Source organism: Rhinopithecus bieti, unplaced genomic scaffold, assembly GCF_001698545.2.
Source record: "Rhinopithecus bieti isolate Rb0 unplaced genomic scaffold, ASM169854v2 scaffold_7212, whole genome shotgun sequence".
Classification (NCBI taxonomy): Eukaryota; Metazoa; Chordata; class Mammalia; order Primates; family Cercopithecidae; genus Rhinopithecus; species Rhinopithecus bieti.
In genome coordinates, this window is record NW_016806198.1 from 192,265 (window position 1) to 207,059 (window position 14,795).

The 14,795-nt window shown below is 39.7% G+C and overlaps 1 pseudogene; it reads right to left on the bottom strand.

Moving 5' to 3' along the window:
* Positions 1 to 7,562: 7,562 nt before the first annotated feature.
* LOC108531627 (keratin, type I cytoskeletal 18 pseudogene) overlaps positions 7,563 to 14,795 on the bottom strand; it is a 35,564-nt pseudogene continuing 28,331 nt past the window's right edge.

Genomic DNA, 14,795 nt, shown 5'->3' on the forward strand with positions numbered 1-14,795 from the left:
ATTATCAACAACTGCAGGGGACAGAAACACAAAGAACAAAAAAAATGCAGCTTTCTTTTGAGGTGGTAGTAACAAGATCTAGTACACATAGAAATCCTTCACTGCTTTATTTTCTCTATACATTTGATTTCCAGTCACAACTTGCCTTTATATCAATTCAATCAATACGGAGACTACTGACTTTATGCAAAGCAATTATTCGTTTCCTTATCCTCACATTTATTTCACACTGTTAAGCTGAATTTAACTTTGACATCAAATAAAGTTTATGTTCTTGATAATGTTTTCAAAACAAATTATTCAAACATGTAGAGTGTGCTTCTTCAAAATTGACATTCAAAACAAATGGGGCCAGGTGCAGTGACTCATGCCTGTAATCGCAGCACTTTGGGAGGCTGAGGCAGGTGGATTGCATGAGGTCAGGAAGGAGTTCAAGATCAGCCTGACCAACATGGTGAAACTCTATCTCTACTAAAAATACAAAAGTTAGCAGAGCGTGGTGGTGCACACCTGTAATCCGAGCTACTCTGGAGGCTGAGTCAAGAGAATCGCTTCTACCTGGGAGGCAGAGGTTGCAGTGAGCTGAGATCATGCCCCTGCACTCCGGCCTGGGCAACAGAGCAACTCCCTCTCGACAACAACAACAAAAAATGGCATTATTTTATTTTAACCCATTATACAATCTTCACCTTCAAAACAATTCCCTGATGTTTTTCACTGCAGTCAGTGATCTGGTGTTGATTGAACATTTGACTTCTGCCTGATAGAATGTATTATACTAAGGTAAAACTCTGCCACACTATCTGATTACTTTATCACTGCTCTTCCCTATTGGACAGGTATTTATGACTAGTTACCTGGTGATTTTGACCAAGAGTCAACAGAAATTCAACAATTAGAAAGCCATGTAGAAATCATTAACAACTATGTAAGTATAATACCTTGTCTAAGAAGTAGAACTAAATCAACCCCTAACTACTACCCAGGACTTCGTAACTTAAATGTAGCCCAAAGTAATCAAACAATTAATAGTCAGCTCTTTAAAAGTAGCTAAACTTCTTTCCCCCTGTGGATTGTGAACATCAAAAGGTTTTAGGCCAGGCATGGTGGCTCATGCCTGTAATCTCAGCACTTTGGGAGGCCAAGGCAGGTGGATCACCTAAGACTGGGAGTACGAGACCAGACTGACCAACGTGGAGAAACTCCATCTCTACTAAATAAATAAAAATTGTAAAACCTCGTTAAATCCCATGTCTCATTTCAGTCATCTTTCCCTTTCACAATTAAATCTCTTGAAAGACGTAAGTCAATGATTCCAGGTCTTTATCACATATTGTTTATGCTACTGCAATCTGATTTCCTGCCTCCACCACTGTATTTCGCTCTTGTCCAACAGACCAGTGCTAACTTTTCTGTAAAGGGTAGCTCTTCATACTTTATCTATCCTGACTTGTCAGCATTAGTTGTATTGATTGAGGACCCTTCTTCTTAAATGATTTTTTTTCCATCCTGAATATCCACTTTTCCTTACTGGAAATTAACCGTTCACCCACCCATAGAATTTGCTGTTTCTTCAGAATTCTGTCCTAGGCTTTAGTCTTTTCTCACTGTAACACTTGCACTAGGTGATCTCCTTTATTCCCATTACTTCAATTACCATCTCTATGAGGCTGTCTTCGAAATACATCTCCAGCTCAGACCACCTTAATGAGCTCCAAGTCCGTGTATCCAACGAGGCTCCTGCAGATCCCAAAGCACCATAAACATCAACTACGTTCTTTGCATGTGTCTTCTAATTTGCTTTTGTTCCTGGTTCCTGTATTTGGCAGGACGTCCTAGAAATGGACTTAAGGATGGAAATTTGTAGCTAGAAAATTTCAGGGGAACACCGCTGGTGGGAGAAGAGGGAAGAGTGGGCTCAAAATAAAGAGGAGTTGAATTGCAATGCACTTGCAAAAATAGGCTTTAGTTAATACCACAGGAAGCTCTAAAGTTGAAATGGCCCTTCTGAGTTGTTCCAATTTGAGGCAAAACAGTTGTGTCTTTATACGAAGGCATTCACCATTTTGCCTGACCGTTGAAGGATGGTTAAGAACGTTGAAAAATGCATCTCTTTCTGGAAAGACAAATCTTTAGGAAAACCTCAGATGAGCCAAAAGCTGGCCTTAGTGAGCTAGCTGGTATCATTCCTGGTAGCTGGATGAATGAATGCCTCATTTCCAAAGAGTGATGTTGGAGGCTCAGGAAGTATCTATTTTAGTACATAATATCCAGAACACGAATCAACCCCAGCTTGCTGCAGATTCTCTAAGATTCTTGTTCTCTTTCACAGAGAAACTTAGAAAAGGAAGATTAATTGGACAGAGAATGTTTTACAGTGGTGTAGCAATTCTGCAGGCAACTCTTATCATGTCTGCCTAGTTTACATGCCCCACACCCTCTCTTAGCGTCTCTGTTAGCCTAATTGCATTAGAAAGTAGAGTGAGTCATACATGCATTCCAGAGGTGTCTGGGCTTATCCATCTTCAGCGTGCATTTCTCGGGATGTGACCACTGCACTTGTCCATTTGAAATACAATTTGGACAGAAGAGTAGCAAGGGACACCCCAATGTTTCACCCAAATACCAAATTAATTCTTCCCTGCCTCCCTGTGTAATATCACCCCTGGTTCCTCCCTTGCTAATTGTGATACTCTTCTTTGACATGGAGAGATGTAATCACTAGGTGGCAACCACAAATTAAAGTTCAGAGGTACTCTTACTATGTTTCCCAGTGAAGGCATTCCTTCTCAAGAAACTAGAAACTTTGGACCTATGGAACCTAAAGACTTAGAGACAGGAAACATGAATTTCCCATGTTAGAAGCAACAATGGGTGAAACACTTCTATTTTCATTCTTTGATATCCGTAGCTGTGTATTCTACTTAATGGGGACACACCACCATAAAATGATAATTGCTTTAGAATGAATGCTGCATTATGGAACATGGAACCATGGAACCCCATCACTTAAAAGTATCCCTTCCAAAAGGGTGCATCAACTGCAGCTTTAAAACATATTTCTTTGCCCTATCAGGATAGTAGCTTCTGGGTGTTATGATTTGCAATGTGACCAGCAGATTTCATGGTCATGAGTTCCTTGTCAAAAAAGACAGTTTTAAAAAATCAAATGTTGAATTACACATCTGCAAATCTATAAATTTTCTATGGCCACAGCCCTGTGGGCAGGAAAGACAAATCCTTAGCTGGAATAGATACTGATCTCAATCAAGAAAAATCACTGATCTTTCAGATTAAAAGTAGTAGTACCTAATAAATGTGCCAACAAGTTTTGAGGGCTCAACATTGATTTATTCTATTAGATATTTGAACATTAGGCTTGTGAAGTAGAAACCAGTGCTGTTGGTGCCATGAATAGCTATGATTTCTGCTCTTTTGGCTACTCTGTTGTGAATTACTTAGCCAATACTCAATGACAGAGGTTTGGTGATGCCTGTCAACTATGCCATTCTGTTTACGTGATTGCTTAGTACCTGTATTAGTCCATTTTCATACTGCTATAAAGAACTTCCAAATACTGGGTAATTTGTAAAGGAAAGAGGTTTCATTGACTCAGAGTCCCACAGGGCTGGGGAGACATCAGGAAACTTATGAACATGGTAAAAGGGGAAGCAAACACATCCTACTTCTCTTGATGGCAGGAAGGGGAAGAATGTGTGCTGAGCTAAGGGAGCGCACCTGATAAAACCATCAGATCTCATGAGAACACAGTCACTATCATGAGAACAGCATAGAGGAAAGCTACTCCCATAATTCAATTACCTCCCACAAGGTCCCTTCAACATGTGGGGATTATGGGAACTACAAGATAAGATTTGGGTGGGGACACAGCCAAAGTGTATCAGTGCCCTTTCAATGGAGAATTCTCTTTGATGGCTATTAACTTGCATTTTTAGGATCTTTATACTTTATGCCCACTGACATCACCTACCCCTGCCCTCTTTTGAAAAAAGTTCCTGTTCTCAGAATAAAAAAACAAGCCATTCACCACTGCCAATGTCAGAGAGTGCAAAGTAACTGTTTGTGCCACCTACATAATTGATTCTTATCCTCACTCATAAGGGATGGCAAAAAAATCCATTAACAAAAACTATGTTAATCTCTTAAAATGCTACATATAGAATAGCAGATCCAATTGAGGCAGCCTCTATTTAAAGATTCCTCTGCCAGAACCCATCTACCTTTGTACGGGCCATGTTGATATGCTTGGGATGTATTGGAGATTACTCTTTGCATCTTTCAAGATTTTGACAATCTCTGCCATTCTTTCCCCACCTCTAATGCAGTTTTGGTTTGGATTTACATTTCAACTGGCACACTTTCCCAGTGAGATGTCTCTTATCCCATATGCCAAGAAACTACTGTGGTAGTTCTGTCATTTATCAAGCATATTTATTCCAGCTGTGCATTTGCTAAAATGATCTTCTGGGTAGTTTAATGGATCCAATGAACATGAATCAGCTTTAGAAACAGTGCTCCATATTTTATTATTCAATACATGGCAATGCCCATACATCAGTGACAACTTCAATAGTTTTTGAAATGTCTGATTACTCTAATTTTTCTACTGTATGATTGTCATATAATTGGCATTAGGTGCATTTTGGGGAGAATTATTGTGACACCATTTTTTTTCAAGAGGGCCTCTACTTCAATGAAAGTTTCAAAGTCTGAGTACTGGCTCAGGTCCAGAAACCAAGCAAGTGATGATGAATTTTATTGTATCTTCTGCCCTTACCTCCTGATTATTCATCTTTGGTGTATGTACATGTTTATCTTATACATTGAGAAATACTCTCATTGGCCACCCATCTCCCTTCCTCTCAGAACATTATGTTCTAATCATTATTTCCATAACCCTCTGCAGTTGAGAATTTCTGTCTCAACATTGTTTATTGCTTAATTGTACTCCTGCTTTTTCCTGTATTTAAACATAGCCATCTGGTCTCTATTATTTTGAGATCCAATTATTCCTATTGTTTCCTGTTGTTTTTAAGAAGACCAATTCTATAACGATATCCCTTATTGTCAGTCATGTCCTAGAGAGGACAGCCATCATTGAGCTTTGCAGCAATGCTGTTGTCCCTAATAATAGAGTGCCTTCCCAGTTCTTACGTAAAACATCATCAGCTGGTGAGTTTTCTGATCTTATGTCACAGATCTTCTCTACAATGGTCATTTTCTAACAAGATATTTCTGCTCCCCTTTTGACACAGCCCTGACAGAATCTAGTCCCCAGATACTCTGCAGGCTTTTCCTAGTATATGCTGAATAGGCCCCTTTATTCCATTAGCAGGACCAGAACTAATTTTACTTAACGCTCATTAATAATCTGATGACCACGAAAAGAATAATGGATAGATCCCTAAAAGGGGGTGGGCTCTATTTTCAGGGAGGAGGTACATAATTATGCTACATAAGGGGTAAGATTCAGACTTATATGAAAAGAGTGAGCCCTTTCTGCAGGCCCAGGGAGTTCTGGAGATCTGGGGTTTTATCATTCTCAAGGACATTGACTCAGAAGTTCCCCACCCCAACTGTGAACATTGTGTATCATCCCAATCCGTGTTCTTATCTGGATTGCAGAGTTAAAAAAAAAAAAAAAAAAACTCTACAGAAAGAGCAGAATTATGAGGTTGAGGACCCAACCTGCCTGGAAATAGTCTACACTTATAATTAAATTTTGTACCTTATTTTAAAGTTTCTGCCCTTGAAATACCAAAGATAAATATCTTTTTCAAAGCAGCCTTCTCACTTTCACAGTCACTTAAACTTTGATTAACAATGTCAGTCTCTCCTTATCTTTCTCCAATATATATTTGTAGCATTTAATAATAGCCATGTGATACCACAGTCCTATGACTGCCAATTCCAAACACAGCTCACAACTGTTCTGAGCTATTGCACAATTCAGTTCATTTCATTTCGTCAGTATCGCATCTGAATTCCTCAGTAGTCAATTGTAGTACAACTGTAGTGAGGGACCGTCACTACTCCATGTGCCTCCAATTCTCTGGTTCTCATGGCCCATCAGCCAGCAAGTAAGTGATCCAGTTCCAAAAATTACCTCTTTAAAGACTGTTTCCCAATACAGTCACATTCTGAGGTCTTAGGGGTTAGGACTTCAACATATAAATTTTGGTGAAATACATTACTTCTCCAAATGTGGCTCACTCTAATGTAGGCTTCTCTATACATTATTTCCTTGGTTTAATTCTCCCAGTCTTTCAAGTTTGGAATGGAATTCCATTCTCACTTTCCTTAAATTTGTAAAATTGAATTAAATGGCTTTCAATTGAATTCCCACTTCATTCTTACCATTCATGCCATAAAACTTTTCAGATGTTATTTAATTATTTTCATACTCATTTACTTCCCCATTATACTGTCAATTCCATATCTTATTTACTATCAAACTCTCAGGACCTAACACAGTACCTAACATCTACTAGCATCACCATAAATAATTTGATCATATCTTTTTATTGCATTATTAATTACTTGAAGGCAGAGTGTGTGCATTATTCAACATTGAATCTCAAATAGTGTATTAACCCATTTTCATAATGCTATGAAGAAATACACAAGACTGAGTAATTTATAAGAAAAAGAGCTTTAATGAACTTAAAGTTCCATGTGACTAGGGAGGCTCACAATCATGGCAGAAAGCAAAGAAGGAGCAAAGGCACATCTTGCATGGCAGCAGGCAAGAGAGTGTGTGCAGGGGGAACTGCCCTTTATACAGCCATCAGATATCATGAGATTTATTCACTATCATGACAACAGGATGGGAAAATCTCCTCCCATGATTCAATTATCTCCCATCAGATAACTCCCATGATACATGGGGATTATAGGAGCTACAATTAAAAATAAGATTTGATTGTGGGTACAAACAAACCATATCACATAGTATTTAAAAAAATTCCTATTTACCCAATGGTAAGTATATAATAATTGTTTATTCAAATTTACTTAATTGATTGCTTAAAATATTTTGTCAATTTTTGAAACATCTACAGAAATTTGGTTGCTTCAGGGATATAGTCATTAACTCACTTTACTTGTGTAATATTTTATAAGTTCTGGTTATACTTAATGATTTTGTTTTCAAAAATGGGTCTTAAATGCTAGGTGAGTGAAAGAGTTGAATTTCATAAAACATTTCTTTTCATATTAATTATTTATCTTTTAGTATTAATTATTTTCCTCAAACTAGTGTAATGAACCTTAAACTATTTGTATTATGAACTTATTTTTTTCCATTAAATTTTACTGAGCTTAAAAAAAACACTTTAAATGGTTTTTTTTGAAAGAGTAATATAGTGCACCTAAAAAGTTATTTATAATACAATAAAATAAGATATTCAGGAAAGCTGGAAGGAAGGAAGTAACTGGAAATATGGGAACAAATATCTTTGAGCATCATTCTTTTTTTATTTTTTAACTTCTGAACTTTTTATTGGCCTCCTACTCCCCAAAGGTACCCTGCTTCTGCTGGCTTAATGTCTGAGAACTTTGGTGTCATTGGTCTCAGACACCACTTTGCCATCCACTCTCTGGCAGGTGGTGGTCTTTTGGATGGTTTGCATAGAGTTGCTACTGTCCAGGGCATTACTAAGATTGAAGTCCTCACCGTCTTCCAGCAGGGGGTGGTATGTGGCGATCTCAGCCTCCAGCTTGACTTTGATGTTCAGCAGTGCCTCCTACTCCTGGACCTGGTGCTGCCCCTCTGTCCAGGTCTGTGCCAGCGTGGACTCCAGGTGCATCAGGGTCCTGTTGAGCTGTTCCATCTGCAGTGCGTAGCGGGCCTCCACCTCCATCAGACTGTTCTCCAGTCTGGCCTTCAGATTTCTCATCGAGTCCAGGTCGATCTCCAAGGACTGAACTGTGTGTCTCAGCTCCATGAGTATCATCTCAGCAGCTCCAACCTCGACGGACTGTGTGGTGACCACTGTGGTGCTCTCCTCCATCTGCTGAGACTAGTACTTGTCCAGCTCCTCTCGGTTTTTCTGAGCCAGCTCATCGTATTGGGCCTCAATGTCTGCCATGATCTTGGTGAGGTCCTGCAATTTGAGGGCATCTATTTCCACGGTCAACCCAGAGCTGGCAATCTGGGCTTGTAAGCCTTTTACTTCCTCTTCGTGGTACTTTTTCATGAAGAGCAGTTCCTTCTTGAGAGCCTCGATCTCTGTCTCCAGCTGTGGCTGAGTGACATTGGTGTCATCGGTGACCTTGCGGAGCCCATGGATGTTGCTCTCTGCAGACTGGCTCATGGCCAGCTCTGTCTCATAGGTGACTCTAAAGTCATCAGCAGCAATAAGGGCATTGTCGATCTGCAGAACAATGCAGGAATTATCCACAATATTTGCGAAGATATGAGCACTCAGGTCCTCGATGGTCTTGAAGTAATGGCCCCAGTCTCTGACCTGGGGTCCCTTCTTCTCCAGGTGCTCCTGGATTTTGCTCTCCAGCTTCCAGTTCTCAGTCTCCAGGCTCCTCAGTCTGTCCAGGTAGGAGGCCAGCCAGTTGTTCAGGCTTTGCATGGTCTCCACATTCTGGATGCCTCCAATTCCTGCCAGAACCCCAGCCATTCCCGCAGTCAGGACCCTGGACCCCAAGCCGACTTGGAAGCTGGTGGAGCAGGACAGGAAGATCCAGGAACCAGAGCCCCCGTGCCTGCATAGATGGTAGAGAAGGTGGAGCGAGTGGTGAAGCTCAGGTTGTCTGGGAGGAGAGAGGAGAGCAAGAGGAGAGGACTCAGGCTTTTTGAGCATCATTCTAAGAAATTAATCATAGAAATTAAAAGGTAGGAATAATTTAAATAAACACCTAAACTAATATGCTAATTTTAGACATGAATATATGAATTAGAAAAATGTAAATATTTTCTCCCCTGAGCCACAGGTTTCATAACAGCAGCAAATCATATCCTCATACATTTTCTATAACCCTATATTCTCAAACAAAATAAATCTTGTTTTAAATACTTGAACTCACATATGTATTTATGAGACAATGCAAATCCATACCACCTTTTAGAAAATAGTTTGTTCAAAGCCTCATATTGAACGCTTCTTGACAGGTCAAAATGCTGTAAAAATGAGATTTAAAACAAAGTGCAATAGATACTCCATCAGAAAGACATAAATGATATGGTTTAAAGGGAAAAGTTAGTAAAATAATTTCTATTAACTCTCAGAAGTCTTATCTTTATTTTTAAAGCACTGAGTATGAGCATCTAGATTAACATAAGTAAAAAAAAAAACACAAGATAAAAAAGCATAGCAAATGGTTGTTTAATAGAGTTTACTGACAAAAGGTGCATGGAATGTCAATCAATAATAAGAGAAGACATATTATATTACACTGTTTTTAATCCTTTACCAATTTTATGGTACTTCTGACATAATGGCAAATGGGCCAATTAATATAACATTTTTTATGCATTTAGACACAAGCTCAGAGTTTTTGTGATTTGTCCAAATTTACCTAAATAAACTGCCTCTGGTCAAAATCACCAATGAATTCTGCATTGCTAAACCATTGGTTAGTTCTCCATCCTAGTCTCACTTGACCTAGAAGAAGTATTTACCACAACTCATTATTACTCCCATATCTTTGACACACCACTTTTATCAGTCAAGACACCACTTGCTTTTCATTTTATTCCTTCCCCACTAGCTGCTACCCCTTCTCATTCTTTTGGTTAGTTTTTCTTCTCTTTCTGACTTCTTAATATCAAATGTCCCCACCTTAGTCTGCTTTGTGTTGCTAAAAGGGATATAGGGACTGGGTGATTTATTAAGAAAAAAAATGTTGTTTATTTGGCTTGCAATTGTGATGTCTGAAAAAGTTAAAGATTGGGCAACTGGGAAGGGCATCAGGCTGCTTCCACTTATAGCAGAAGGTGAAGGGGAGCCAGCATGTGCAGAGATCACATGTGGAGAGAGGAAGCAAGAGAGAGATGCAAGTGCTGCCAGAACTTTTTAACAACCTCTTTTCCTGGGAACTAATAGAGTGAGAACTCACTTACCCTTAAGGAAGGGCATTAATCTATTCTTGAGGGATCTGCCCTCATGACCCAAATATCTCCCACTAAGACCCACCTACCAACACCAACACATAGGGTTTAAATTTCAACATGAAGTTTGTAAGGAACAAACATCTAAACTATAGCAGCCCCCTTTGCTTCCTCTGAGATATTCACTCCCTTATTGATTTCATTCTGCCTCCTCACTGAAAGTACCAACCATACCTCTCTAAAATGTATCTCTCTAACTGGAATTTTCCTCTTATACTCTGAATTTATATATTTGACTACCTATACAATATAGACATCTCAGGTTACACATGCCCAGAGCTGAATTCCTGATTGCCTCCCTATGAGCTTTTGTACCTATTTGCTTTGTCTTCACTATAGATGGATAATCTACCTTTTAATCAGGCAGCAGATCCTATGAGATGAGGGGTGAGATTTGACCATTGGCTTTAGTAATGTACAAGTCATTGCTGAATTTGACAAGAGGTAATTTTCTTATGTAAATGCATGAGTTACAATATCACTAAATTTCTGTAAGAGAATACATAAAAATACTTTAAAATACTGCTAAACCTTGTTACTTCCACTCCTCACACCCTAGTCAAAGCCACATCGTCTCTCACCTGGATTATTGCAGTAGATACTCTTATTAATTTAGTATTCTGCTTCTACATTTGTTCCTCCTCCACCTAGGCTATAGATGCTCCTCAACTTACAATGGGGTTGTGTCCCAATATACACATTGTAAGATGAAAATCTCATAAATAATTTTAAAAAAAAACACACACATTTAACACATTTAACACACTTAACATCATAGCTTAGCCCAGTCTACCTTAAATATGCTCAAAATGCTTACATTACCCTACAGTTGGGCAAAATCATCTAACACAAAGTCTATTTTATAATAAAGTGTTGAACATCTCATGTAATTTATTGAACACTGAACTGACAGTGAAAAACAGAATCGTTGCATAAGTACTCACCATTAATGCACAGAGTTTAAAGCATGTTGGGCCTGGAGAACATCTGAGGTATTGAATTAAAATGAATTGCAGGGTGCAGAGGATGCTACCGTGACAGGATCATCAAGTTCTGTCTCTGCCAATGAGGCTCAAGAATAGCTTTCAGAGGCACTGGAAAATCCACACTTGTGGATGGTTTGCCAGGCATAGTGTTCTTCAAAATTATTTTAAGTATTGGTTGTTTACCCTTGTATTAGTCCATTTTCATGGCTGAAAAGACATACTTGAGACTGGGCAATTTACAAAAGAAAATTTAATTGGATTTGCAGTTCCACGTGGCTGGGGAAGCTTCATAACCACGGCTGAAGGTAAGGAAGAACACGTCCCATCTTACATGGGACAGCAGGCAAAGAGAGAATGAGGAAGACGCAAAAGTAGAAACCCCTGATAAAACCATCAGATCTCATGAGACTTATTCATGACCATGAGAACAGTATGGGGCCACTGCTCCCCTCATGCCATGATTCAATTATCTCCCACCAGGTCCCTCCCACAACACGTGGGAATTACAGGAGTACAATTCAAGATGAGATTTGGGTGGGGACATAGACAAACCATATCATCACATCCCTGGCTCATGCCAAATCTCATGTCCTCACATTTTAAACGAATCATGCTATTCAAACAGTCCCCCAAAGTCTTAACTCATTTCAGCAGTAACTCAAAAGCCCACAATCCAAAGTCTCATATGAGACAAGGCAAGTCCCTTCCACCTATGAGCCTTTAAAATCAAAAGCAAGCTAGTTATTTCCTAGATACAATGAGGGTACAGACATTGGGTAAATACAACTATTCCAAATGGGAGAAATTGGTCACAACATAGAGGCTACAGGGCCCATGAAAATCCAAAATCCAGCAGGGCAGTCAAAATTTAAAACTCCAGAATGACCTTCTTTGACTCCATATCTCACAGCTACATCACACTGATTCAAGAGGTGAGTTCTCATGGTCCTGGGCAGCTCCACCCCTGTGGCTCTGCAGGGTACAACCTCCCTCCCTGCTGGCATGGAGTCTGTAGCTTTTCCAGGTGCATGGTGCAAGGTGTCAGATGATCTACCATTGTAGGGTCTGGAGGACGGTGGCCCTCTTCTCACAGCTCTGCTAAGCGATGCCCCAGAAGGGATTTTGTATGGGGGCTCCTACCCCATATTTCTCTTCCACACTGCCCTAGCAGAGGTTCTCCATGAGAGCCTCGTCCCTGCAGCAAACTTCTGCCTGGGCATACAGGCATTTCCATACATCTCCTGAAATCTAGATGGAGGTTCCCAAGCATCAGTTCTTGACTTCTGGGCACCCACAGGCTCAACACCACATGGAAGCTTCCAAGGTTTGGGTCTTGCACCATCTGAAGCCATGGCCTGGGCTCTACATTGGCTCATTTCAGCCATGGCTAGAGCAGCTGAGACACAGAGCACCCAGTCCCTAGGCTGCATACAGCTCCAGGACCCTGGGCCCAGCCCACAAAACCACTTTTTCCTCCTAGGCCTCTGGCCAGTGAAGGGGTGCTATGAAGACCTCTGGCATGCCCTGGAGACATTTTCCTCATTGTCTTGGGGATTAACATTTGGCTTCTTGTTACTTATGCAAATTTCTGCAGCTGGCTTGAATTTCTCCTCAGAAAATGGGAATTTTTTTTCTATCTCCTTGTCAGGCTGAAAATTTTTCAATATTTTATTCTCTGTTTCCCTTTTAAAACTGAATGCTTTTAACACACCCAAGTCACTGCTTGAATGCTTTGTTGCTTAGAAATTTCTTCCTCCAGATACCCTAAATCATCTCTGTCAAGTTCAAAGTTGCACATATTGCTAGGGCAGGGGCAAAATGCCTCCAGTTTCTTTGCTAAAACATAACAAGAGTCACCTTAGTTGCAGTTCCCAGCAAGTTCCTCATGTCCGTCTGAGACCACCTCTGCCGGGACCTTATTGTCCATATTGCTATCAGTATTTTGGGCAAAGCCATTCAACAAGTCTCTAGGAAGTTCCAAACTTTCACATATATTCCTGTCTTCTGAACCCTCCAAACCATTCCAACCTCTGCTTGTTACCCAGTTCCAAAGTCACTTCCACATTTTTGGGTATCTTCTCAGCTGTGCCCCACTCCCGATATGAATTAATTGTATTAGTCCATTTTTATGCTGCTGATAAAGACGTACCCAAGACTGCGCAATTTACAAAAGAAGGAGGTTTAACTGGACTTACAGTTCCAAGGCTGGAGAAACCTTGCAATCATTGCAGAAGGCAAAGAGGAGCAATTTCCATCTTACATGGATGGCAGCAGGCAAAGAGAGAATGAGGAAGATGTAAAAGTGGAAACCCAATAAAACCATCAGCTCTTGTGAGACTATTCACCACCATGAGAACAGTATGGGGGACCCCCTGCTACCCCATGCCATGATTCAATTATCTCCCACTGGGCCCTCCAACAACATTTGGGAATTATGGGAGTATAATTCAAGATGAGATTTGGGAGGGGACACAGAGCCAAACCATATCAAACCTCGTGATCATGTGGCTGATGGGGAGCTGCCGCTCCTCAATGCTGCCCAGCATTGCAAGAGAGTATCACACTGCATATCATTAGTCTAGGAAAAGATCACATTTCAAAATTCAGAGAATGATTTCAACTGAACGCCTATAGCTTTAATACCATACACCACTGTAAAGTCAAAAAAATCTTAACTTGCACCATCATGGAAGGAGTCTTTATTTGCAACACAGAAGTTCTTACAATCTTTTAAAATGTAAATCAGATAATCTCCTCTTCTTGGCAAAGCCCTCTGGTGGCCTGATGTTCCCCAGACTAAAGGCTAAAATCCTTACTGTGGCCTTAGAAGACATTACATGACCCCACTGCCACCTTGTAATTCCATGATATCATCTCCTACATCTTTTCCTTGCTCAGTCTGCTGCAGTCATATTGATCTCTAGGCTACTCTAGAAGCACAGGAGGCATAAACCCATCGGGGGACTTTTGACTGGTTATTTCTCTCTGGCTCCAGAAAATTTACTGTTTTGATTTTTAATTTTTTTTTTTTTGACCATCACAAATAGGACTTTTTGTTTGACACTATTATAACTCTGAACTTTAAACAGATTCTTGGACTGGTGGTTTATATTCATCAGCTCATATATCTTTAGCACCTGTCTCATCCCCAGTGGATTTTCCAGAGCTGCTACCTTCACCATGACGCTCCATGAGTTTTCCCCATTCAAACGAGGGCTTCTTCAGCTTTTTACTTTTCTAATGAGGACATCATTGAGGATAAATAGACAGGCAAACCTTTTCTATGTTTTTGCAGTGCTGCCTGGAATCAATTTTGAACCCCTTCTTTCAAGTCATTGGTCAGCACCTCTTCTTGGGTCGTGATTTTCATCCTCTTCTTCTGAATTGGTGTACCTGTTGGTGCTGAGCACAGGAAGCATATATATATAGACACACACACACACCCATAAATAAATAAATATATATATATGAGTTATTTACATAAATAACTTTATATAAATTTATTTGTGTATATACTTTGTATGTATGTATATTTCCTTATATATGTAATATATAGTCTAATATATGTAACATACATAATCTAATATATATACTTTATATATTATATATATTTTACATATATATTATATATAAAACACATATAATATATATAATATATATATATA